This window comes from Oncorhynchus masou, chromosome 31, assembly GCF_036934945.1.
Source record: "Oncorhynchus masou masou isolate Uvic2021 chromosome 31, UVic_Omas_1.1, whole genome shotgun sequence".
NCBI lineage: Eukaryota > Metazoa > Chordata > Actinopteri > Salmoniformes > Salmonidae > Oncorhynchus > Oncorhynchus masou.
In genome coordinates this window covers 96,309,739-96,335,951 of record NC_088242.1, presented here as the reverse complement: position 1 = coordinate 96,335,951, position 26,213 = coordinate 96,309,739, and positions in this window count along the sequence as shown.

Here is a 26,213-nt window from a genome sequence, read left to right as displayed (position 1 = left end):
GTCAATCACAGACTATAAAATGTAAGCATATGTAAGCATTTCACTACTAGTCTACACCAGTTGTTTATGTACGTGACAAATAACATTTTATTTGATTTATATTCAGGGAAGCTTCATGGCTTTAAAACCTACTGTAAGTGAAAATATTCATAATCAAGACATTGATATGTACTTTCTACAAGTATTTGGGGAACATAGTCAAACACTGCCTGGGATCCAAGCATGAACAGATAACCATGTCCTCTGGAACACTGCCTGGGATCCAAGCATGAACAGATAACCATGTCCTCTAAAACACTGCCTGGGATCCAAGCATGAACAGATAACCATGTCCTCTAAAACACTGCCTGGGATCCAAGCATGAACAGATAACCATGTCCTCTAAAACACTGCCTGGGATCCAAGCATGAACAGACAAACATGTCCTCTGGAACACTGCCTTCTCTCTACTCCTCTCTATAACGGGTCTGTGTCCTCCTCTCTCTACTCCTCTCTATAACGGGACTGTCTCCTCCTCTCTCTACTCCACTCTATAACGGGTCTGTCTCCTCCTCTCTCTACTCCTCTCTATAACGGGACTGTCTCCTCCTCTCTCTACTCCTCTCTATAACAGGTCTGTCTCCTCCTCTCTCTACTCCTCTCTATAACAGGTCTGTCTCCTCCTCTCTCTACTCCTCTCTATAACGGTCTGTGTCCTCCTCTCTCTACTCCTCTCTATAACGGGACTGTCTCCTCCTCTCTCTACTCCTCTCTATAACGGGTCTGTCTCCTCCTCTCTCTACTCCTCTCTATAACGGTCTGTGTCCTCCTCTCTCTACTCCTCTCTATAACGGGACTGTCTCCTCCTCTCTCTACTCCTCTCTATAACGGGTCTGTCTCCTCCTCTCTCTACTCCTCTCTATAATGGGACTGTCTCCTCCTCTCTCTACTCCTCTCTATAACAGGTCTGTCTCCTCCTCTCTCTACTCCTCTCTATAACGGGACTGTCTCCTCCTCTCTCTACTCCACTCTATAACGGGTCTGTCTCCTCCTCTCTCTACTCCTCTCTATAACGGGACTGTCTCCTCCTCTCTCTACTCCTCTCTATAACAGGTCTGTCTCCTCCTCTCTCTACTCCTCTCTATAACAGGTCTGTCTCCTCCTCTCTCTACTCCTCTCTATAACGGTCTGTGTCCTCCTCTCTCTACTCCTCTCTATAACGGGACTGTCTCCTCCTCTCTCTACTCCTCTCTATAACGGGTCTGTCTCCTCCTCTCTCTACTCCTCTCTATAACGGTCTGTCTCCTCCTCTCTCTACTCCTCTCTATAAAGGTACTGTCTCCTCTTCTGTCTACTCCTCTCTATAACGGGACTGTCTCCTCCTCTCTCTACTCCTCTCTATAACGGGTCTGTCTCCTCCTCTCTCTACTCCTCTCTATAACGGGTCTGTCTCCTCCTCTCTCTACTCCTCTCTATAACAGGTCTGTCTCCTCCTCTCTCTACTCCTCTCTATAACGGGTCTGTCTCCTCTTCTGTCTACTACACTCTATAACAGGTCTGTCTCCTCCTCTCTCTACTCCTCTCTATAACGGGTCTGTCTCTTCTTCTGTCTACTCCTCTCTATAACGGGACTGTCTCCTCTTCTGTCTACTACACTCTATAATGGGACTGTCTCCTCCACACGACAAAATGTCTGTCTCCTGTTCTCTCTACTCCACACTATAAAGGGACCATCAACCATTACCCTTGGAATTTCAGGTAGTATCTCGAGCGGCTATCTCTTTTTCTAATCTCTGTTTTCCTTGTACTGGCTTCATAAAATTGTGCAATAAAATTGCTTTTAACCCCTGTTCCAAGTGCTACACCTGGCTCTGGCGGGGCCATACATCTTCAATATAGAGTGCATCAAAGGCGGCAGGAGCCGACAAAGAGAGAGAGAGGGAGTGTGGAAGGGTTAGAGAGAGAAGAGAGAAAGGGAGAGAGAAAGGGAGAGGGGAGAGGAAAGAGAGTGTCACGGTTTTCTGTAGGTGAAAGAGAGTCGGACCAAAATGCGGCGTGTCTATTACGATCCATGTTTTTGCAACCAAGCTTTAACTTCCTGACTGATGTCTTGAGATGTTGCTTCAATATATCCACATAATTTCCTACTTCATGAAGCCATCTATTTTGTGAAGTGCAACAGTCCCTCCTACAGCAAAGCACCCCCACCACATGATGCTGCCCCCCCGTGCTTCACAGTTGGGATGGTGTTCTTCGGTTTGCGAGCCTCCCCCTTTTTCCTCCAAACATAACGATGGTCATTATGGCAAAACAGTTCTATTTTTCTTTCATCAGACCAGAGGACATTTCTCCAAAAAGTACAATCTTTGTCCCCATGTGCAGTTGCAACCCGTAGTCTGGCTTTTTCATGGCGGTTTTGGAGCAGTGGCTTCTTCCTTGCTGAGTGGCATTTCAGGTTATGTAGATAAAGGACTAGTTTTAATGTGGATATAGATAATTCTATATCTGTTTCACAATGTCCTTTGCTGTTGTTCTGGGATTGATTTGCACTTTTCGCACCAAAGTACGTTCATCACTAGGAGACAGAACGCGTCTGCTTCCTGAGCGGTGTGACGACTGCGTGGTCCCATGGTGTTTGTACTTGCGTCCTATTGTTGTTTGTTTGTATAAATTAACGTGGGACTGTCACAAACGTCATTGTAAGGATTGTCGGACCAAAGTGCAGCGTGATTCATCATCTTATTACGCGAACCGGCAAAAAACAATAAAGAACAAAACAAACATAAAGCTATTCAGTGCTCAAGGCAACTATACACAAACAAGATCCCACAACAAACAGGTGGGAAATGGTTGCCTAAGTATGATCCCCAATCAGAGACAATAATAGGCAGCTGCCTCTGATTGGGAACCATACCAGGCCAACCTAGAAATAAAGAAACTAGAATGCCCACACTAGTCACACCCCGACCTAACCCAAAATAGAGAATAAAGGATCCCTAAGGTCGGGGTGTGACAGGTATCGTCTGGCGTTTGGAAAGTGCTTTCAAAGGATGAACCAGACTTGAGGTCTACAAATTGTTTCATGAGGTCTTGGCTGATTTCTTTTGATTTTCCGATGAGTTTGAAGGTAGGCCCTGAAATACATCCACGGGTACACATCCAAATGACTCAAATGTTGTCAATTAGCTTATGAGAAGCTTCTTAAGCCATAACATAATTTTCTGGAATTTTCCAAACCGTTTAAAGGCAAAATCAACTTATTTAAGTGAACTTCTGATCCACTGGAATTGTGAATTATAAGTGAACAGTGAATTATAAGTGAAATTATCTGTCTGTAAACAATTGTTGGAAAAATGACTTGTGTCATGCAACAAAATAGATGTCCTAACCGTCTTGCCAAAGCTATAGTTTGTTAACAAGAACTTTGTGGAGTGGTTGAAAAAACGAGTTTTACTGACTCCAACCTGAGTTTATGTAAACATCCAACTTCAACTGTACATACTAAATTTAAGCCTAAACTTGTAAGAGTTAGTTGTTTTTTTTGCTTAGAAAAATAAAGGTTAAATAAAATGTTTCATAAAACATTAGTGCCACTTCCACAAAGCTGTGAACGATCTGAGAGACAAAGCAAGAAGGGAATCAAAAAGAACATCAAAGTCGACATACCAATAAGAATCTGGCTCAAAATACTTGTATAGAAACAATTGCCCTTTATGGTTGTGAGGTCTGGGGTCCGCTCACCAACCACGAATTCACAAAATGGGACAAACACCAAATTGACACTCAGCATGAAGAATTCTGCTAAAATATCCCCCATGTTCAACGTAAAAAACAAACAAATATTGCTTGCAGAGCAGAATTAGGACAATACCCAATAATTATCAAAATCCAGAAATGAGATGTTCAATTTTACAACCACCTAAAAGGAAGCCTTCCATCACAAAGCTATCATCTACAGAGAGATTAACCTGGAGAAAAGGCCAATTAGCAAGCTGTTCCTGGGTCTCTGTTCTCTGTTCACAAACACAAACAGACTCCACAGAGCCCCAGGAGAGCAACACAATTAAACCCAACCAAATCATGAGAAACCAAAAAAATATATACTTGACACTCTGGAAAAAAATTACCAAAAATCTGAGCTAGCAAGAATGCTATTTGGCCCTAAACAGAGAATACAAAGTGGCAGAATACCTGACCACTGTGACTGACCCAAACTTAAGGAAAGCTTTGACTGAGTGAGCATAGCCTTGCTATTGAGAAAGGCCGCAGTAGGCAGACCTGACTCTCAAGAGAAGACAGGCTATGTGCTCACTGCCCACAAAATGAGGTGGAAACTGAGCTGCACTTCCTAACGTCCTGCCAAATGTATGACCATATTAGAGGGACATATTTCCCTCAGATTACACAGATTACACAGATCCACAAAGACTTCGAAAGCAAACCCGATTTTGATAAACTCCCTTATCTACTGGGTGAAATACCACAGTGTGCCATCACAGCAGCAAGATCTGTGACCTGTTGCCACAAGAAAAGGGGAAACCAGTGAACAACAAATACAACCCATGTTATGTTTATTTATTTTCCCTTTTGTACTTCTACGATGTGCACAATATGACATTTGAAATGTTGTTATTATTTTGGAATTTTTGTGATTGTAATGTATACTCTTAATCTGTATTGTTTATAATCTATTTCGCTTGCTTTGGCAATGTTAACATATGTTTCCCATGCCAATAAAGCCCTTAGATTTAATTGAAATTGAGAGAGAGGGGGAGGGAGAGAGAGAGAGAGAGAGAGAGGGAGAGACAGGGAGGGGAAGAGGGGGAGGGGGAGAGGGGGAGATAAGAGAGGAGGGCGAGAGAGATTGTTTTTGCAAAGTAAACATGTTTCCCATGCCAATAAAGCCCTTTGAATTGAATTGTGATGTTGTGTTGATACTGTTGTGATGTCTACTGTTAATTTTATTGTTTATTTCACTTTATATATTATCTACCTTACTTGCTTTGGCAATGTTGACACATGTTACCCATGACAATAAAGCCCCTTGAATTGAATTGAGAGAGAGAGAGAGAGAGAGAGAGAGAGAGAGAGAGAGAGAGAGAAAGGGAGAGAGAGAGAGATGGAGAGAGAGGCCAGTAGGTGGGAGATACAAGTAGGACAGGGAGGTGGGAGTGAGGGACACAAAGAGAGATGGGGATCGACAAGAGAGGTCAAGAAAGAGACAGAGGAAGGCAGTATGAAAGGGAACCCAACAGTGTTGTGGTGTTTTATCTCTTCCATTGCCATCGATGAAACCTGGAGTCATGAGTATGATCTCATACATTCAGATGTCACCTACCGTAGATCATAGAAGTTTAGGCTGATTTACCCTTGGTTTGATATCATCATGATTCTGGTAGTTCAGCCAAGCATTAGCAACGGTGTAACCTGGCAACCAACAGATCGGCTCGTCTCCACCTGGTCACCCTCTGTCACATGCATTGACTCAAGCCCCCACAGCCATTTTCGATTTAAACATTACAATGTAATTAGGGGGCGGCAGGGTAGCCTAGTGGTTAGAGCGTTGGACTAGCAACCGGAAGGTTCCAAGTTCAAACCCCCGAGCTGACAAGGTATAAAACAGTTTTTCTGCCTCTGAACAGGCAGTTAACCCACTGTTCCCTGGTTAGGCCGTCATTGAAAATAAGAATTTGTTCTTAACTGACTTGCCTAGTTAAATAAAAAATACTTAAAACTGAGTGTAATATCAAGCAGCGGAATGACAAAGTTAAAGATCCTATTTTCATATGGGGGGCGGGGAGCTGGTTCTCTTCAGCCATCGTGACAAGTGTTTTACCTTGTGACAAGGGAAATGAACATGGAAATTAATGTTTCAACTGTGGAGAGAGAATGAGAGGGTGAGACAGAGTGCTTGCAGCAGCGCAACAGAGGTAATTATTCAGCCACTCTTTCACCTGTGACTTGAGGCTTGACTGGGGTTTCCAATACTCAGAAAGCAATTGGATAAAGATGCAGGCTGCTCACCCCCCCCCCCCCACATTGACTGCTGCGACTGCAATATCTTCCCTAATCCACAATGCCGTCTCTCGACAAAAGAAGAACTGAAGCTTCTGTTTCTTTCCTCAGTGATTGTCACTCGTCCATTCCTTATTAAATACATGTCGAACCATTTGCACAAAAAGGAACTCATTTTTTTTAGTCCCTCTCCCTCTCACCTTTCCTCCCTTCCTACTTCTCACCAGCTCCTTCAATCTGCAGCATGTTCACCACAACTATCTTCAGATCACTTAAGGTAGGAAATTAAACTCCAATTGTGCAGTGGCTATTACATATTCTATAAACTCAGCAATCTAGGGGTCAGGTCAGGTACAGGTCAATCTAGGGGTTAGGTCAGGTACAGGTCAATCTAGGGGTTAGGTCAGGTACATGTCAAACTAGGGGTTAGATCAGGTACAGGTCCATCTTGGGGTTAGGTCAGGTATAGGTCAATCTAGGGGTTAGGTCAGATACAGGTAAATCTAGGGGTTAGGTCAGGTACAGGTCAATCTAGGTGTTAGGTCAGGTATGGGTCAATCTAGGGGTTAGGTCAGGTACAGGTCAATCTAGGGGTTAGGTCAGGTACAGGTCAATCTAGGGGTTAGGTCAGGTACAGGTCAATCTAGGGGTTAGGTCAGGTACAGGTCCATCTTGTGGTTGGGTCAGGTACAGGTCAATCTAGGGGTTAGGTTAGATACAGGTCAATCTAGGGGTTAGGTCAGGTACAGGTCAATCTAGGGGTTAGGTCAGGTACAGGTCAATCTAGGGGTTAGGTCAGGTACAGGTCAATCTAGGGGTTAGGTCAGGTACAGGTCCATCTTGTGGTTAGGTTAGATACAGGTCAATCTAGGGGTTAGGTCAGGTACGGGTCAATCTAGGGGTTAGGTCAGGTACAGGTCAATCTAGGGGTTAGGTAAGGTACAGGTCAATCTAGGGGTTAGGACAGGTACAGGTCAATCTTGGGGTTACGTTAGATACAGGTCAATCTAGGGGTTAGGTCAGGTACAGGTCAATCTAGGGGTTAGGTCAGGTACAGGTAAATCTGGGGGTTAGGTCAGGTACAGGTCCATCTGGGGGTTAGGTCAGGTACAGGTCCATCTTGTTGTTAGGTCAGGTACAGGTCAATCTAGGGGTTAGGTTAGATACAGGTCAATCTAGGGGTTAGGTCAGGTACAGGTCAATCTAGGGGTTAGGTCAGGTACGGGTCAATCTAGGGGTTAGGTCAGGTACAGGTCAATCTAGGGGTTAGGTCAGGTACAGGTCAATCTAGGGGTTAGGTCAGGTACAGGTCCATCTGGGGTTTAGGTCAGGTACAGGTCAATCTAGTGGTTAGGTCAGGTACAGGTCAATCTAGGGGTTAGGTCAGGTACAGGTCAATCTAGGGGTTAGGTCAGGTACAGGTCAATCTAGTGGTTAGGTCAGGTACAGGTCAATCTAGGGGTTAGGTCAGGTACAGGTCAATCTAAGGGTTAGGTCAGGTACAGGTCAATATATGGGTTAGGTCAGGTACAGGTCAATCTAGGGGTTAGTTCAGATGCAGGTCAATCTAGGGGTTATGTCAGGTACAGGTCAATCTAGGTGTTAGGTCAGGTACGGGTCAATCTAGGGGTTAGGTCAGGTACAGGTCAATCTAGGGGTCAGGTACAGGTCAATCTAGGGGTTAGGTCAGGTACGGGTCAATCTAGGGGTTAGGTCAGGTACAGGTCAATCTAGGGGTCAGGTCAGGTACAGGTCAATCTAAGGGTCAGGTACAGGTCAATCTAGGGGTTAGGTCAGGTACATGTCAATCTAGGGGTTAGGTCAAGTACAGGTCAATCTAGGGGTTAGGTTAGGTCAGGTACGGGTCAATCTCGGGGTTAGGTCAGGTACAGGTCAATCTAGGGGTCAGGTACAGGTCAATATAGGGGTTAGGTCAGGTACAGGTCAATCTAGGGGTTAGGTCAGGTACAGGTCAATCTAGGGGTTAGGTCAAGTACAGGTCAATTGAGGGGTCAGGTCAGGTACAGGTCAATCTAGGGGTCAGGTCAGGTACAAGTCAATTTAGGGTTTAGGTCAGGTACAGGTCAATCTAGGTTTTAGGTCAGGCACATGTCAATCTAAGGGTTAGGTCAAGTACAGGTCAATTGAGGGGTCAGGTCAGGTACAGGTCAATCTAGGGGTCAGGTCAGGTACATGTCAATCTAGGGGTTAGGTCAGGTCCAGGTCAATCTAGAGGTTAGGTCAGGTCGAGGTCAATCTTGTGGTTTAGGTGAGGTACAGGTCAATCTTGTGGTTTTTCAGGTCCAGGTCAATCTAGAGGTTAGGTCAGGTCGAGGTCAATCTTGTGGTTTAGGTGAGGTACAGGTCAATCTTGTGGTTAGGTCAGGTACAGATCAATCTTGTGGTTAGGTCAGGGGCAGGTTAATCTTGTGGTTAGGTCAGGTACAGGTCAAATTAAAGGTTAGGTCAGGGGCAGGTGAATCTTGTGGTTAGGTCAGGTACAGGTCAATCTTCTGGTTTGTCAGGTAGAGGTCAATCTTGTGGTTAGGTCAGGGGCAGGTGAATCTTGTGGTTAGGTCAGGTACAGGTCAAATTAAAGGTTAGGTCAGGGGCAGGTGAATCTTGTGGTTAGGTCAGGTACAGGTCAATCTTCTGGTTTGTCAGGTAGAGGTCAATCTTGTGGTTAGGTCAGGGGCAGGTGAATCTTGTGGTTAGGTCAGGTACAGATCAATCTTGTGGTTAGGTCAGGTACAGGTCAATCTTGTGGTTTGTCAGGTACAGGTCAAATTAAAGGTTAGGTCAGGGGCAGGTGAATCTTGTGGTTAGGTCAGGTACAGGTCAATCTTGTGGTTAGGTCAGGTACAGGTAAATCTTGTGGTTTGTCGGGTACAGGTCAAATGAAAGGTTAGGTCAGGGGCAGCTCCATTTGCCCTATTTTACATGCTGCAGCAGTCTCATTTTGTGTTGGTGTTTGTAGGAGTGTGTTGGTGTGTGTACTAGAGAAAGCGAGAGCTGGAACAGAAATATAGAGAAACTTAACATAAAGGTCAAGGTATTATTTTTTATTTAGCCCATATCATATATGTTATCACTCTCATTCTACCTATGTCTCATAACCGGGTGAAGATCAACACACGTTCTCTTTTCTGTTGTGTTGGGGAATACGTCTCGATGAAAGTAAGACTGATAGATATTGAGAGAGGTTCAGACATAGATTTGACCGGGGGGGGAACTCTTGAGATTCAGAGAGTTACAGATGTAGATTTGACAGTGGGGGGAGGAACTCCTGAGTTTCAGAGAGTTACAGACGTAGAGGTGACAGTGGGGGAACTCATGACCTCTTGACCTTTGACCCATCCTGTAGGTTACCACATTCATTTTGGAGCAGGCTTGGGTTACCGCCATCCCCCGAAGACACAGTGTGTGAACCTAGAATAAAAATTGTAATTGACCCACTCTGTATAACCATCCCAAAGCTCTGCGTAAACTCCCAATGTTCTGTGCATTCTCCCAACCCCCGAGTAACCTCCTAATGAGGTCTCCGATCTATCTGAATCTGAGTGATTTTCAAGGAAAGACAAAAAAACTCGAATAAGATGCTACAAAGGTCAGAGAAGTCTTGGGTGAATAGGAAATAAACCAGACCGCTCCTCTCTCTGCAATAAGGTCCATATGGTCAAATATAATAGCATTGGTTACATTTGGCCCCGGAGTCACAAGGTGATGTCATAACTACGTTATCAGTCAATTCAATTACACGGCAATTCAACATGATTTATTGGTTATTTTAAACAATGACGTTCATACTCAAGGTCCACGAGGAGTGATGCTGTAACCCAGATAAATGAACTTGTCTCTTTTACAACCCTTCTTTGAGTCCTTCTGTTATAATTTTTTAAAAGAGGTGGTTATTGACAGTGAAACACACCCGTTCAATCCATTGCCATCCTTCCACAGATTCAACTCATCAAAAGGTAAACATGGTAACGTCTAAATGGAGCTTCTGGTAAACTCCTCCCACGTTGGTCTTTAGAACTGTAAGGTGGATACAGAATCAGAAAATGCCACGTCAAACGGTCGCTTCGCCGTGAGGCCTCCTTGTGTCGTTCGCATAAGTCACAGTGTCACCTTCATAAGCAAAAAGTATATAGCATTACTCCCGCCGACAACACGGAGGCTATCTGGTAAACAAATAATATAACAATAATACAAATAATATAACAATAATACAAATAATATGTCCACGACCCAGGAAGACAGTCAGACAGACAAGCTGTGATTGAATGTCCCAAAGGAGCCAAGAGACTTTCTGAAAGTAGAACTGAGGAAACGTGAGAACCAGACCGAAAGACAACGGTGCTCGTCAGACCAAGGAGAAAATACCATTAAACAGGAGAGCCAATGCTACCAGAAACACATTTTCCCCAGGGTCTGTATACTTGGAAGTGGATTGGAGAAGAGGAACACGGTCTTAAACAAGAGTGTTTTTTTTGTGACTTTAAAGGCCCTGTATTCCTTACAGTTCTTTGTATCGCAATTTTCACAAGTATGTGGTACATTTTCGTAACTATTTGGTACAAAACTGAAAACAGATCTTTAAAAAGGCAGTTGTTTCAAAACTAAACACATGCTCAATGAACTAACTAAGTAACTAACTAATTAACTAACTAAGTAAAACACACAAAATCACACAGTCACTTCTTCACCAAACTTAATCAGTGTTTCGTCTAGAAATACATGTTTCACATTGCAATATATGTTCCCATAAAGTACTTGTCTTTTACAATGCAACGCTCACATAACCTTTGATATGATTTTCTTCTCGTTTGTTAAAAAAAAACATTTTGCAATGACTTAATCCAACTGCACTTAATTGATGATCCCTCAAAGGGTTTGGTAACCCTATAGAGTTACATGTCAACTAGTTATAGTTACATATCAACTGGAAACAGACGATACTCTACAGGAAGGACGGAGTCCATCCAAATCATCTTGGTTCCTGGACTCTGTCCACGCATTTCAAGGCTGCGTTGAAACAATGACTTATCAATGACCCAAGGCCAGCTCAGCTAATTCCTACCATTTTGACAGAGTCGTCATAATTCTGCATTAAATGTACATTATCCTAGGAGCGTTGGCAGACACAATGTAAGAAACTTAATTTATGTCCCCCTAATTGCCCTGAATACCGCTGTTAGTCCTACAGCTATTGTAGGCAGTAATCACGAGCCTATGAACCAGAGTTACACTGTTAACACTGAGCTGGTGTGCTTTAGTAAGAAGACCACTTTGTGCAGCTCACCCTGCACTATCACGTCTTCTTCTGATAAACTTGAAAAACAATCAAGCAACCCAGAAAAGTGCTTAAAATGTCCCGTATTAACATATACAGTCTGAGAAACAAGGTAACTTGTCAATAACTTGCTTGTAACAGATGCTATTCATATTCTGACTACAGTGGAAGCAATACATGGCTATAACATCTACCGAAAAGACAGAAATGCCAATGGGGGTGGTGTTGTGGTCTATATAAAGGACCACATTCCTGTGAAGATTAGAGAAAATCTAATATTAAATACTGTTGAAGTAATCTGGCTACATGTTCATCTGACTCACCTAAAGCCCATTCTGGTGGGAAGCTGCTATAGACCACCAAGTGCTAACAGTCAGTATCTGGATGATATGTGTGAAATGCTTGATAATTTATGTGAAATCAACTGAGAAGTATATTTTCTGGGTGATTTAAATATTGACTGGCTTTCATCAAGCTGCCCATGCAAGAAAAAGTTTCAAACTGTAACCAGTGCCTGCAACCTGGTTCAGGTTGTCAGTCAACCTACCAGGTTAGTTACAAACAGCGCAGGAATGAAATCATCAATATGTATTGATTTTATTAATGCTGCAGAAATTAGCTTGAAAGCAGAATCAAGATCCATCGGATGTCGTGATCACAATATAGTAGTTATGTCTAGGAAATCCAAAGTTCCAAAGGTTGGGCCTAATATAGTGTATAAGAGGTCATACAAGACGTTTTGTAAGTGATTCATATCTTGAAGATGTAAAGAATATTTGCTGGTCTGTGGTGTGTAATGAGGAGCAACCAGACGCTGCTGGTCTGAGGTGTGTAATGAGGAGCAACCAGACGCTGCTGGTCTGTGGTGTGTAATGAGGAGCAACCAGACGCTGCTGGTCTGTGGTGTGTAATGAGGAGCAACCAGACGCTGCTGGTCTGAGGTGTGTAATGAGGAGCAACCAGACGCTGCTGGTCTGTGGTGTGTAATGAGGAGCAACCAGACGCTGCTGGTCTGTGGTGTGTAATGAGGAGCAACCAGACGCTGCTGGTCTGTGGTGTGTAATGAGGAGCAACCAGACGCTGCTGGTCTGTGGTGTGTAATGAGGAGCAACCAGAAGCTGCACTTGACACATTTATGAAATTGCTTAATCCAGTCACTAATAAGTGACCTCATTAAGAAAATTACTGTAAAAAATGGTTAAATCCCCGTGTATTGATGAGGAATTGAAAAATCTTATGGTAGAGAGAGATGAGGCAAAATAAATGGCAAATAAGTCTGGCAGCCCAACTGAATGGCAAACATACAGCAAATTAAGAAATCATGTGGCTAAGCTAAATTAAAAATGAAAATAAACTATACTATTAAACAAAGATAAATTATATAAAATACAGTGCCTTGCGAAAGTATTCGGCCCCCTTGAACTTTGCGACCTTGTGCCACATTTCAGGCTTCAAACATAAAGATATAAATATAAAACTGTATTTTTTGTGAAGAATCAACAACATGTGGGACACAATCATGAAGTGGAACGACATTTATTGGATATTTCAAACTTTTTTAACAAATCAAAAACTGAAAAATTGGGCGTGCAAAATTATTCAGCCCCCTTAAGTTAATACTTTGTAGCGCCACCTTTTGCTGCGATTACAGCTGTAAGTCGCTTGGGGTATGTCTCTATCAGTTTTACACATCGAGAGACAGACATTTTTTCCCATTCCTCCTTGCAAAACAGCTCGAGCTCAGTGAGGTTGGATTGAGAGCATTTGTGAACAGCAGGTTTCAGTTCTTTCCACAGATTCTCGATTGGATTCAGGTCTGGACTTTGACTTGGCCATTCTAACACCTGGATATGTTTATTTTTGAACCATTCCATTGTAGATTTTGCTTTATGTTTTGGATCATTGTCTTGTTGGAAGACAAATCTCCGTCCCAGTCTCAGGTCTTTTGCAGACTCCATCAGGTTTTCTTCCAGAATCGTCCTGTATTTGGCTCCATCCATCTTCCCATCAATTTTAACCATCTTCCCTCTCCCTGCTGAAGAAAAGCAGGCCCAAACCATGATGCTGCCACCACCATGTTTGACAGTGGGTATGGTGTGTTCAGGGTGATGAGCTGTGTTGCTTTTACGCCAAACATAACGTTTTGCATTGTTGCCAAAAAGTTCAATTTTGGTTTCATCTGACCAGAGCACCTTCTTCCACATGATTGGTGTGTCTCCCAGGTGGCTTGTGACAAACTTTAAACGACACTTTTTATGGATATCTTTAAGAAATGGCTTTCTTCTTGCCACTCTTCCATAAAGGCCAGATTTGTGCAATATACGACTGATTGTTGTCCTATGGACAGAGTCTCCCACCTCAGCTGTAGATCTCTGCAGTTCATCCAGAGTGATCATGGGCCTTTTGGCTGCATCTCTGATCAGTCTTCTCCTTGTATGAGCTGAAAGTTTAGAGGGACGGCCAGGTCTTGGTAGATTTGCAGTGGTCTGATACTCCTTCCATTTCAATATTATCGCTTGCACAGTGCTCCTTGGGATGTTTAAAGCTTGGGAAATCTTTTTGTATCCAAATCCGGCTTTAAACTTCTTCACAACAGTATCTCGGACCTGCCTGGTGTGTTCCTTGTTCTTCATGATGCTCTCTGCGCTTTTAACGGAACACTGAGACTATCACAGTGCATATCCAATAAATGTCGTTCCACTTCATGATTGTGTCCCACTTGTTGTTGATTCTTCACAAAAAAATACAGTTTATATCTTTATGTTTGAAGCCTGAAATGTGGCAAACGGTCGCAAAGTTCAAGGGGGCCGAATGCTTTCGTAAGGCACTGTATAATCCAGATAGAAGCAGGAATTCCCCAGGGTAGCTGTTTAGGCCACTTGCTTTTTTCAGTCTGTACTAATGACGTGCCATTGGCTTTGAGTAAGGCAAGTGTGTCTATATCTGCGGATGACACTTAACAAAGAGCTGCAGTTAGTTTCAGAATGGGTAGCAAGGAATAAATTAGTCCTAAATATTTCCTAAACTAAAAGCATTGTATTTGGGACAAATCATTCACTAAACTGTAAACCTCAACTACATCTTGTAACGAATAATTTTGAAATTGAGTAACCCTGGATTGTTAACTGTCATGGTCAAAACATATTGATACAACAGTAGATAAGATATGGAGAAGTCTGTCCATAATAAAGAGCTGCTCTGCCTTCTTAACAACACTGTCAATAAGGCAGGTCTTAAAGGCCCTGGTTTTGTCACACCTGGACTACTGTTCAGGCATGTGGTCAGGTGCCACAAAGAGGGACGTTGCAGTTGGCTCAGAACAGGGCAGCATGGCTGTCCCTTAAAAGTTCCCAGAGAGCTAACATTAATGACATGTATGTCAATCCCCCATGGCTCAAAGTAGAGGAGAGATTGACATCATCATTACATGTTTTTGTAAGAGGTGTTGACATGCTGAAGGTACTGAGTTGCCTGTTTAAAATACTAGCACACAGCTCAGACACCCATGCATACCCCACAAGACATGCCACCAGAGGTCTCTTCACAGTCCCCAAGTCCAGGACAGACTATGGGAGGCTCACATTACTACATAGAGACATGACGACATGGAACTCTACTCCACATCAGATAACTGATGCAGCAGTAGAATCAGATTTAAAAACAGGTAAAAATACACCTCATGGTACAGTTGGGCCCGTGAAGAGACACACACATAGGCGCAGGCACAGGCACATGAATACATACACACATGATAATGTACGCACCATGCACACGTGTACACATGGATTTTGTGTTGTAGATATGGGGTAGTGGAGAATGGGCCTGAGGACACACTGTAAAACGGCAATATATTAAGGAGATCAAGAATTTGCCCTGTGGTCTGCTTGAAATGTATATAAACATTTGATGCCAATGTGCTGTAGGTTAAGGTCATGGTTTATCGCTTACTGTACATCGTGCATCCAGAAACCAAGGATAGCAGCATTTAAAGTGTCCAAGTCCAACAGTCCTGAAATAAGTAGGTGTTTTAACACACACTTGATGTCTAATGAACTAATGCCTTCATTTACGATGCATTCAATCCTGTGGCGTTTAAGATTGAATAAAGCAGTGAATGCAACTTGCTTGCTCTTTCCGTTTATACCATATGTTGTTTTCAGACTGTTTCTTAAGATGTAAATTTCACAGCATCGCCAAATAAGTCTGTACAATGTCCTTTGCACAAAAAAAACATCCTCATGAAAGTACATCAGCATATCATCAAAAGTACATTCACAGTGTCTACATTTGCTAAATGCAAATCCCACCGGCTCTTTATCCACACAGCGTAAGTGTCACCGCAGAGAAGAACCATTGGGACATATGCCTCGTTCTCCACATTGACAGTTAGAAATTGATCACCATTGTACAATAGAATCAAGGCCTCTTTAAATTCTTTGCAATATCGCATCCACCACACACTGAGAAGTCACAGGATTTTGCTATAGCAAAAAGTCGGACGGCAGACAGCTTGTGGGGTTGATATTTCCCAAAATGTTATAAATCATGAATAACTTTTTTCTTTGAAGCATGGGAGCCTAAAGGATTACACAACTCAATTTATTCTGTATATACAAATAATCTGCAAAGCAGTGGGTTTCATGGAAAAACAATGTGATCTTATAAGGTCCCCAAGTGCAATGTCATAAGAATCGATCAGTGCATTTCTGAGGTCCATCTTCAATCATGACTAGTATTGTTGGGCGAGACAATAACTGTTCCTAACTTTTCACTAAAGTTTCCCTACAGTTCAAAAGTTTGGGATGACTTAGAAATGTCCTTGTTTGCACATGTTTTGTCCATTAAAATAACATCAAATTCATCAGAAATACAGTGTAGACTTTTAGTGATGTAAATGACTATTGTAGCTGGAAACGGCAGATTTTTAATGGAATATCTACAGTAGATAGGCGTACAGAGGCCCATTATCAGCAACCACCCCTCCTGTGTTCCAATGACTCGTTGTGTTAGCTAATCCAAGTATGTCATTTTAAAAGGCTAATTGATAATTAGAAAACCATTTTTCAATTATGTTAGCACAGATGAAAACCCTTGTGCTGATTAAAGAAGCAATAAAACTGTCCTTCTTTAGATTAGTTTAGTATCTGGAGCATCTGCATTTCTATGTTCAATTACAGGCTCAAAGTGGCCAGAAACAAAGTACTTTCTTCTGAAACTTGTCCTCTTATTCTTTATTCTTGTTCTGCGAAATGAAGGCTATTCCATGCGAGAAATTGCCAAGAAACTGAAGATCCCCTACAACGCTGTGTACTACTCCCTTCACAGAACAGCGCTAACTGCCTCTAACCTGAATAGAAAAGGAGTAGGAGGCCCAGGTGAACAACTGAGCAAGAGGACAAGTTCGAGTGTCTAGTTTGAGAAATAGATGCCTCACAAGTCCTCAACTGGCAACTTCATTTAAGAGTCCCTGCAAAACACCAGTCTCAACGTAAACATCGAAGAGGCAACTCCAGGATGCTGACAGTCCAGTGTCTGTGTTCTTTTGCCCACCTTAATATTTTTTTTTTTTATTGGCCAGTCTGAGATATGGCTTTTTCTTTTGCAACTCTGCCTAAAAGGCCAGCATCCCGGAGTCGCCTCTTCACTGTTGATGTTGAGACGAGTGTTAAAAAGACAATGATTTATATGGGTACAGATCATGGTAAAACATTAAAGGGATGATGATATATATGGGCACAGATCATGGAAAAGCATTAAAGGGATGATGATATATATGGGCACAGATCATGGAAAAGCATTAAAGGGATGGTGATATATATGGGCACATATCCTGGAAAAAACATTAAAGGGATGGTGATATATGCATATATCCTGGAAAAACATTAAAGGGATGGTGATATATATGGGCATAACCCTTTCTGTACTGTACTGTATCATTATTAATGGTTATTACTCCCATCCAATTTTGTCAGTCTACATATAAGCTTAGAACACTCCTTGGTATGTGTATTCTGTAGGAATAGTCAAATTAGTTATGACCATTAAGTGCAAGCTACAGTGCCTTCAGAGACTATCCACCTCTTTGACATTTTCCACATTTTGTTGTGTTGCAAAGTGGGATAAAAAATATATATTTGTATTTTTCTTTTGTCAACGATCTACACAAAATAATCTGTAATGTCAATATGGAAGAAATATTCGACTTACATTTTTTTTTTTACACAAGTACAATATCTTGATTAGATAAGTATTCAACCCCCTGAGTCAATACATGTTAGAATCCTCTTTGGTGATTACAGCTGTGAGTCTTTCTGGGTGAGTCTCAACGTGCAACGTTTTCCATAGTTTTTTTCAAAATTCTTCAAGCTCTGTCAAATTGATTGTTGATCATTGCTAGATAACCATTTCCAGGCCTTGCCATAGATCTTCAAGCAGATTTCAGTCAAAACTGTAACTAGACCACTCAGAAACATTCACTGTCTTCTTGGCAAGCAAGTCCAGTGTAGATTTGGCCTTGTGTTTAAGGTTTTTCTCCAGGATTTTGCCTGTGTTTTACTGCAGTCCCTGTCTTTTCTTCTATCCTAATAAACTCCCAGTCCTTGACGATAACAGGCAATAACCATAACGTAAAGCAGCCACCACTAAGCTTGAAAATATGGAGAGTGGTACTCAGTAATATGTGATATTGGATTTGTCCCAAACATAACACTTAGTATTCAAGACATTTGTTTTACCACATGTTTGTTGCAGTATTACTTTTGGGTTTTGTTGCAATCAGGATGCATGTTTTGGAATATTTTTTTTCTGGCTTCATTTCACTAGGATAGTAATTGTGGAGTACAGTGGAGGCTTGGGGGAGGAGCTATAGGAGGACGGACTCATTGTAGTGGCTGGAATGGAATAGAACTGTATCACACAATTCAAACATATGGAAACCACATGTTTGACTCCCTTCCATTAATTCCATTCCAGTCATTACAATGAGCCCGTCCTCCTATAGCCCCCCCCCCACCAGCCTCCACTGGTGGAATAACACCAAGTCTGTTGAAACATCCTCAGTGGTCTCCTATCACAGCCATTAAGCTGGGTAACTGTTTTAAAGTCAACGTTGGCCTCGTGGTGAAATCTTGGGTGGTTTCCTTCCTCTCCGGCAACTGAGTTAGGAAGGTTGCTTGTATCTTTGTAGTGACTTGATGTATTGATACTCCATCCAAAGTGTAAATAATCAAATTGCTTAATTGGGGATTCAATGTCTTTTTTTTGAATTTCCCATCTACCAATAGGTATCCTTTCTTTGCACGGCATTGAAACACCTCTCTGGTCTTTATGGTTGAATCTGTGTTTGAAATGCACTGCTTGACAGACGGACACTGCAGATAATTGTATGTGTTGGGTACAGAGATGAGGGACCTTACAGATAATTGTATGTGTGGGGTACAGAGATGAGGGACCTTACAGATAATTGTATGTGTGGGGTACAGAGATGAGGGACCTTACAGATAATTGTATGTGTTGGGTACAGAGATGAGGGACCTTACAGATAATTGTATGTGTTGGGTACAGAGATGAGGGACCTTACAGATAATTGTATGTGTGGGGTACAGAGATGAGGGACCTTACAGATAATTGTATGTGTTGGGTACAGAGATGAGGGACCTTACAGATAATTGTATGTGTTGGGTACAGAGATGAGGGACCTTACAGATAATTGTATGTGTGGGGTACAGAGATGAGGGACCTTACAGATAATTGTATGTGTGGGGTACAGAGATGAGGGACCTTACAGATAATTGTATGTGTTGGGTACAGAGATGAGGGACCTTAAAGATAATTGTATGTGTTGGGTACAGAGATGAGGGACCTTACAGATAATTGTATGTGTTGGGTACAGAGATGAGGGACCTTACAGATAATTGTATGTGTGGGGTACAGAGATGAGGGACCTTACAGATAATTGTATGTGTTGGGTACAGAGATGAGGGACCTTACAGATAATTGTATGTGTTGGGTACAGAGATGAGGGACCTTACAGATAATTGTATGTGTTGGGTACAGAGATGAGGTACCTTACATATAATTGTATGTGTTGGGTACAGAGATGAGGGACCTTAAAGATAATTGTATGTGTTGGGTACAGAGATGAGGGACCTTACAGATAATTGTATGTGTTGGGTACAGAGATGAGGGACCTTACAGATAACTGTATGTGTTGGGTACAGAGATGAGGGACCTTACAGATAATTGTATGTGTTGGGTACAGAGATGAGGGACCTTACAGATAATTGTATGTGTTGGGTACAGAGATGAGGGACCTTACAGATAATTGTATGTGTTGGGTACAGAGATGAGGGACCTTACAGATAATTGTATGTGTTGGGTACAGAGATGAGGGACCTTACAGATAATTGTATGTGTTGGGTACAGAGATGAGGGACCTTACAGATAATTGTATGTGTTGGGTACAGAGATGAGGGACCTTACAGATAACTGTATGTGTTGGGTACAGAGATGAGGGACCTTACAGATAATTGTATGTGTTGGGTACAGAGATGAGGGACCTTACAGATAATTGTATGTGTTGGGTACAGAGATGAGGGACCTTACAGATAATTGTATGTGTTGGGTACAGAGATGAGGGACCTTACAGATAATTGTATGTGTTGGGTACAGAGATGAGGGACCTTACAGATAATTGTATGTGTTGGGTACAGAGATGAGGGACCTTACAGATAATTGTATGTGTTGGGTACAGAGATGAGGGACCTTACAGATAACTGTATGTGTTGGGTACAGAGATGAGGGACCTTACAGATAATTGTATGTGTTGGGTACAGAGATGAGGGACCTTACAGATAATTGTATGTGTTGGGTACAGAGATGAGGGACCTTACAGATAATTGTATGTGTTGGGTACAGAGATGAGGGACCTTACAGATAATTGTATGTGTGGGGTACAGAGATGAGGGACCTTACAGATAATTGTATGTGTTGGGTACAGAGATGAGGGACCTTACAGATAATTGTATGTGTTGGGTACAGAGATGAGGGACCTTACAGATAATTGTATGTGTTGGGTACAGAGATGAGGTACCTTACAGATAATTGTATGTGTTGGGTACAGAGATGAGGGACCTTAAAGATAATTGTATGTGTTGGGTACAGAGATGAGGGACCTTACAGATAATTGTATGTGTTGGGTACAGAGATGAGGGACCTTACAGATAACTGTATGTGTTGGGTACAGAGATGAGGGACCTTACAGATAATTGTATGTGTTGGGTACAGAGATGAGGGACCTTACAGATAATTGTATGTGTTGGGTACAGAGATGAGGGACCTTACAGATAATTGTATGTGTTGGGTACAGAGATGAGGGACCTTACAGATAATTGTATGTGTTGGGTACAGAGATGAGGGACCTTACAGATAATTGTATGTGTTGGGTACAGAGATGAGGGACCTTACAGATAATTGTATGTGTTGGGTACAGAGATGAGGGACCTTACAGATAACTGTATGTGTTGGGTACAGAGATGAGGGACCTTACAGATAATTGTATGTGTTGGGTACAGAGATGAGGGACCTTACAGATAATTGTATGTGTTGGGTACAGAGATGAGGGACCTTACAGATAATTGTATGTGTTGGGTACAGAGATGAGGGACCTTACAGATAATTGTATGTGTTGGGTACAGAGATGAGGGACCTTACAGATAACTGTATGTGTTGGGTACAGAGATGAGGGACCTTACAGATAATTGTATGTGTTGGGTACAGAGATGAGGGACCTTACAGATAATTGTATGTGTTGGGTACAGAGATGAGGGACCTTACAGATAATTGTATGTGTTGGGTACAGAGATGAGGGACCTTACAGATAATTGTATGTGTTGGGTACAGAGATGAGGTAGTCATTCAAAAATCATGATCAACACTATTATTGCACACAGAGTGAGTCCATGCAACTTATTATGTGACTTGTTAAGCACATTCTTAGACCTGGACGTATATAGGCTTGCCATAACAAAGAGGTTGAATATCTATTGACTCAAGACATTTCAGATTTTCATTTTTAATTAAACTGGAAACATTTAGAAAACATATTTCCACTTTGACGTTATGGGCTATTGTGTGTAGGCCAGTGATCAAAAATCACAATTTAATCCTTCTCCAAATTCACAAAATGTTGATGGGTTCTGGTTTCACCTGGTCGCATGTTGTTCCAACGACGACGATGCCACTCGGTCACGGTGATCCTCGGTTGTCCCTCCGTCTTGATCTGCACTCATTGGTGGTGAGGAGGTGCTGAGAGTGGGTTGACTTGACATGATACTAGATAGAGTTGTAGACTCTTCTCCTTACTATAGCCATTAACAACACCATACTCTTTATTGCATCCATTAATGCCACATACAACCCCATACTCTTTAGTCAACCATTAATGCCACATACAGCACCATACTCTTTAGTACAACCATTAATGCCAAATACAGCACCATACTCTTTAGTCAACCATTAATGCCACATACAGCACCATACTCTTTAGTGCAACCATTAATGCCACATACAACACCATACTCTTTAGAGCAACCATTAATGCCACATACAGCACCATAATCTTTAGTGAAACCATTAATGCCACATACAACACCATACTCTTTAGTGCAACCATTAATGCCACATACAACACCATACTCTTTAGTGCAACCATTAAGGCCACATACAACACCATACTCTTTAGTACAACCATTAATGCCACATACAACACCATACTCTTTAGTGCAACCATTAATGCCACATACAACACCATACTCTATACTGCAACCATTAATGTCACATACAACACCATACTCTATAGTGCAACCATTAATGCCACATACAACACCATAATCTTTAGTGCAACCATTAATGCCACATACAACACCGTACTCTATAGTGTAACCATTAATGCCACATACAACACCATACTCTTTAGTGCAACCATTAATGCCACATACAACACCATACTCTTTAGTGCAACAATTAATGCCACATACAACACCATACTCTTTAGTACAACCATTAATGCCACATACAACCCCATACTCTTTAGTCAACCATTAATGCCACATACAGCACCATACTCTTTAGTACAACCATTAATGCCACATACAGCACCATACTCTTTAGTCAACCATTAATGCCACATACAGCACCATACTCTTTAGTGCAACCATTAATGCCACATACAACACCATACTCTTTAGAGCAACCATTAATGCCACATACAGCACCATAATCTTTAGTGAAACCATTAATGCCACATACAACACCATACTCTTTAGTGCAACCATTAATGCCACATACAACACCATACTCTTTAGTGCAACCATTAAGGCCACATACAACACCATACTCTTTAGTACAACCATTAATGCCACATACAACACCATACTCTTTAGTGCAACCATTAATGCCACATACAACACCATACTCTATACTGCAACCATTAATGTCACATACAACACCATACTCTATAGTGCAACCATTAATGCCACATACAACACCATAATCTTTAGTGCAACCATTAATGCCACATACAACACCGTACTCTATAGTGTAACCATTAATGCCACATACAACACCATACTCTTTAGTGCAACCATTAATGCCACATACAACACCATACTCTTTAGTGCAACAATTAATGCCACATACAACACCATACTCTTTAGTACAACCATTAATGCCACATACAACCCCATACTCTTTAGTGCAACCATTAATGCCACATACATCACCATACTCTATAGTGCAGCCATTAATGCCACATACAACACCATACTCTTTAGTGCAACAATTAATGCCACATACAACACCATACTCTTTAGTGCAACAATTAATGCCACATACAACACCATACTCTTTAGTGCAACCATTAATGCCACATACAACACCATACTCTTTAGTGCAACCATTAATGCCACATACAACCCCATACTCTTTAGTGCAACCATATAAATGCCACATACAACACCATACTCTTTAGTACAACCATTAATGCCACATACAACACCATATTCTTTAGTGCAACCATTAATGCCACATACAACACCATACTCTATAGTGCAACCGTATAAATGCCACATACAACACCATACTCTTTAGTGCAACCATTAATGCCACATACAACACCATACTCTTTAGTGCACCCATTAATGCCACGTACAAATCAAATCCAATGAAATTGTATTTGTCACACGCGCCTAATACAAGAGGTATGGAACTTACAGTGAAATGCTTACTTACAAACAATGTTTAAGAAGTTAAGAAAAACAAATGTTAAGTAAAAAATTTGAAGGTAGAAAATAGAAAGTAACAAATAATTAATGAGCAGCAGTAAATAACAATAGTTGAGCTATAAAGAGGGGATACCTGTATAAACACATCCCCATAAAGAAAATGAGAATTAAAAACAGGTTCAGTCCGTGGTTCAACCGTGATCTTGTGGACTAACTCCACCTCGAGAATTGCATTTGGCGAAAGTCTCGGCACACGTATACTCAAGCTGAGGAGGAGCAGTTCTATAAGGAGCAGTTCTCTCTCTGTGGGTCGAACCCCAAGAAGTTCTGGAAAATGGATAAAGACCTGGAGAATAAACCCTCCTCCTCATAGCTGCCCATGTCCCTTAATGTTGATGATGTGGTTGTTACTGACAAGAAGCACTGAGGCCGAGCTTTATAATCACCACTTCATTAAGTCAAGATTCCTATTTGACTTAGCCATGCATCATTGCCCATCCAACATTTCCTCATCTCCCACACTTCCATTGTGACTATCCCCAATGCTTCTCCCTCTTTTTCCCCTGCTCACAACAAAGTTTCTCCCTGCAGTCCGAGGTGCTAAAGGAGCTCCTGAAACTTGACCCCATCTGGAACAGATGGTTTAGACCCTTTCTTCTTTAAGGTTGCTGCCCCTATCATTGGCAAGCCTATCTCCAACCTTTTAGACCTGCCTCTCCTTTCAAGAGGGGTTCCCATTGCTTGGAAGGCAGCCACGGTTCTTCTTTTTTTTAAAGGGGGAGATGAAGCCGATCCAAATTGTTATAGGTCACATTCTATTTTGCCCTGTGTATCAAAAGTGTTGGAAAAACTTGTCAATAGTCAACTGACTGGCTTTCTTGATGTCTATAGTATTCTCTCTGGTTTGCAATCTGATTTCTGCTCAGGTTATGGATGTGTCACTGCAACCTAAAAGGTCCTCAATGATGTCACCACTGCCCTTGATTCTAAGCAATGTTGTGCTGCTATTTTTATTGACCAAAACCAGTACCATAACCAGTGACCCCAGCACTCTGAAATACCAGACCCAGTGACCCCTACACTCTCCAGTACCAGAACCAGTGACCCCATCACCTCTAGTACCAGACCCAGTGACCCCAGTACCTCCAATACCAGAACCAGTGACCCCAGCACTCTCCAATACCAGACCCAGTGACCCCAGCATCCCCAGTACCAGACCCAGTGACCCCATCACCTCCAGTACCAGACCCAGTGACCCCAGCACCTTCAGTACCAGACCCAGTGTCCCCAGTACCTCCAGTACCAGACGCAGTGACCCCAGTACCTCCAATACCAGACCCAGTGACCCCAGTACCTCCAATACCAGGACCAGTGACTCCAGTACCTCCAATACCAGACCCAGTGTCCCCAGTACCTCCAGTACCAGACGCAGTGACCCCAGTACCTCCAATACCAGACCCAGTGACCCCAGTACCTCCAATACCAGACCCAGTGACACCAGTACCTTCAATACCAGAAGCAGTGACCCCAGCACTCTGAAATCCAGTAATCCAAATACCTCATCTAGAGCCAATGGCATTGACCCCAGTGCCTCCACGCTCAGGTCACATTTTACATCAAGGCTTAGCGATCATGAAGGAGTTCCTTCAAAATCATAAAGTTACCCACCACAGAATGTCATCTACGTACAACAGCGAGTTAAAGCAAGCCAGAAGATATTACTTTGTGACACGCCCTGGTCGAAGTATATTATGTTTGTCTTCATTTATTTGGTCAGGCCAGAGTGTGACATGGGTTATTGTGGTGTGTTTTTGTCTTGGGGTTTTGTGGGGTGTCTAGCATAGTCTATGGCTGCCTGAGGCGGTTCTCAATCAGAGTCAGGTGATTATCGTTGTCTTTGATTGGGAACCATATTTAGGCAGCCTTATTCTTTGAGTATTTTGTGGGTGATTGTTCCTGTCTCTGTGTTTGTAGTCACCAGATAGGCTGTATAGGTTTTCACGTTCCGTTTGTTGTTTCGTGTCGTAAGTTTTTTCATGTCTCGTTCATTTACATTAAAGAACATGAGTAACCACCACCCTGCATTTTGGTCCGCTTCTCCTTCAACAGACGAACGCCGTTACACTTTGAAAGCAGCTTTTTAGGCAAGAGCAAAATTGCTTCGCTGTCGACTACTCCGTAACACGATGACAAACATTATATTCATAATGCGAGCCACAATGGAAGACTTCAAGTATCCGTCGAAGCGTGAAGTAAATTCAATGGCCAAACGACTGGTAGAATTTTACCCTATGCTGCGGGACAGATCAGTGTATTGTAAATATGATGGGTGAGTGGTCATCTTGTTTCATGCCATTTAGTCTAATCATGGTGTATGTTGCTATTCAGGAATTAACAGCAGTTAATTGCTGCATTATTGTGTCATGTCATGTGCATTTAAAGGGAGCCATTTCCTGTGTGTCCTAACAGGAAACTGTCTCCAGACTACTGATGAAGAGACAACAGAATGTGTGGACCAGGGGCAAAAAGACCAAGGGCCCTAAACGTGAAAGGAGATCAAGAGAACCCAGCACCACAGAGAGTAAAGAGCATAGGTACAGCTCCCCCGAGAGTGAACAGCATAGATCCAGCACCTCAGAGATTGA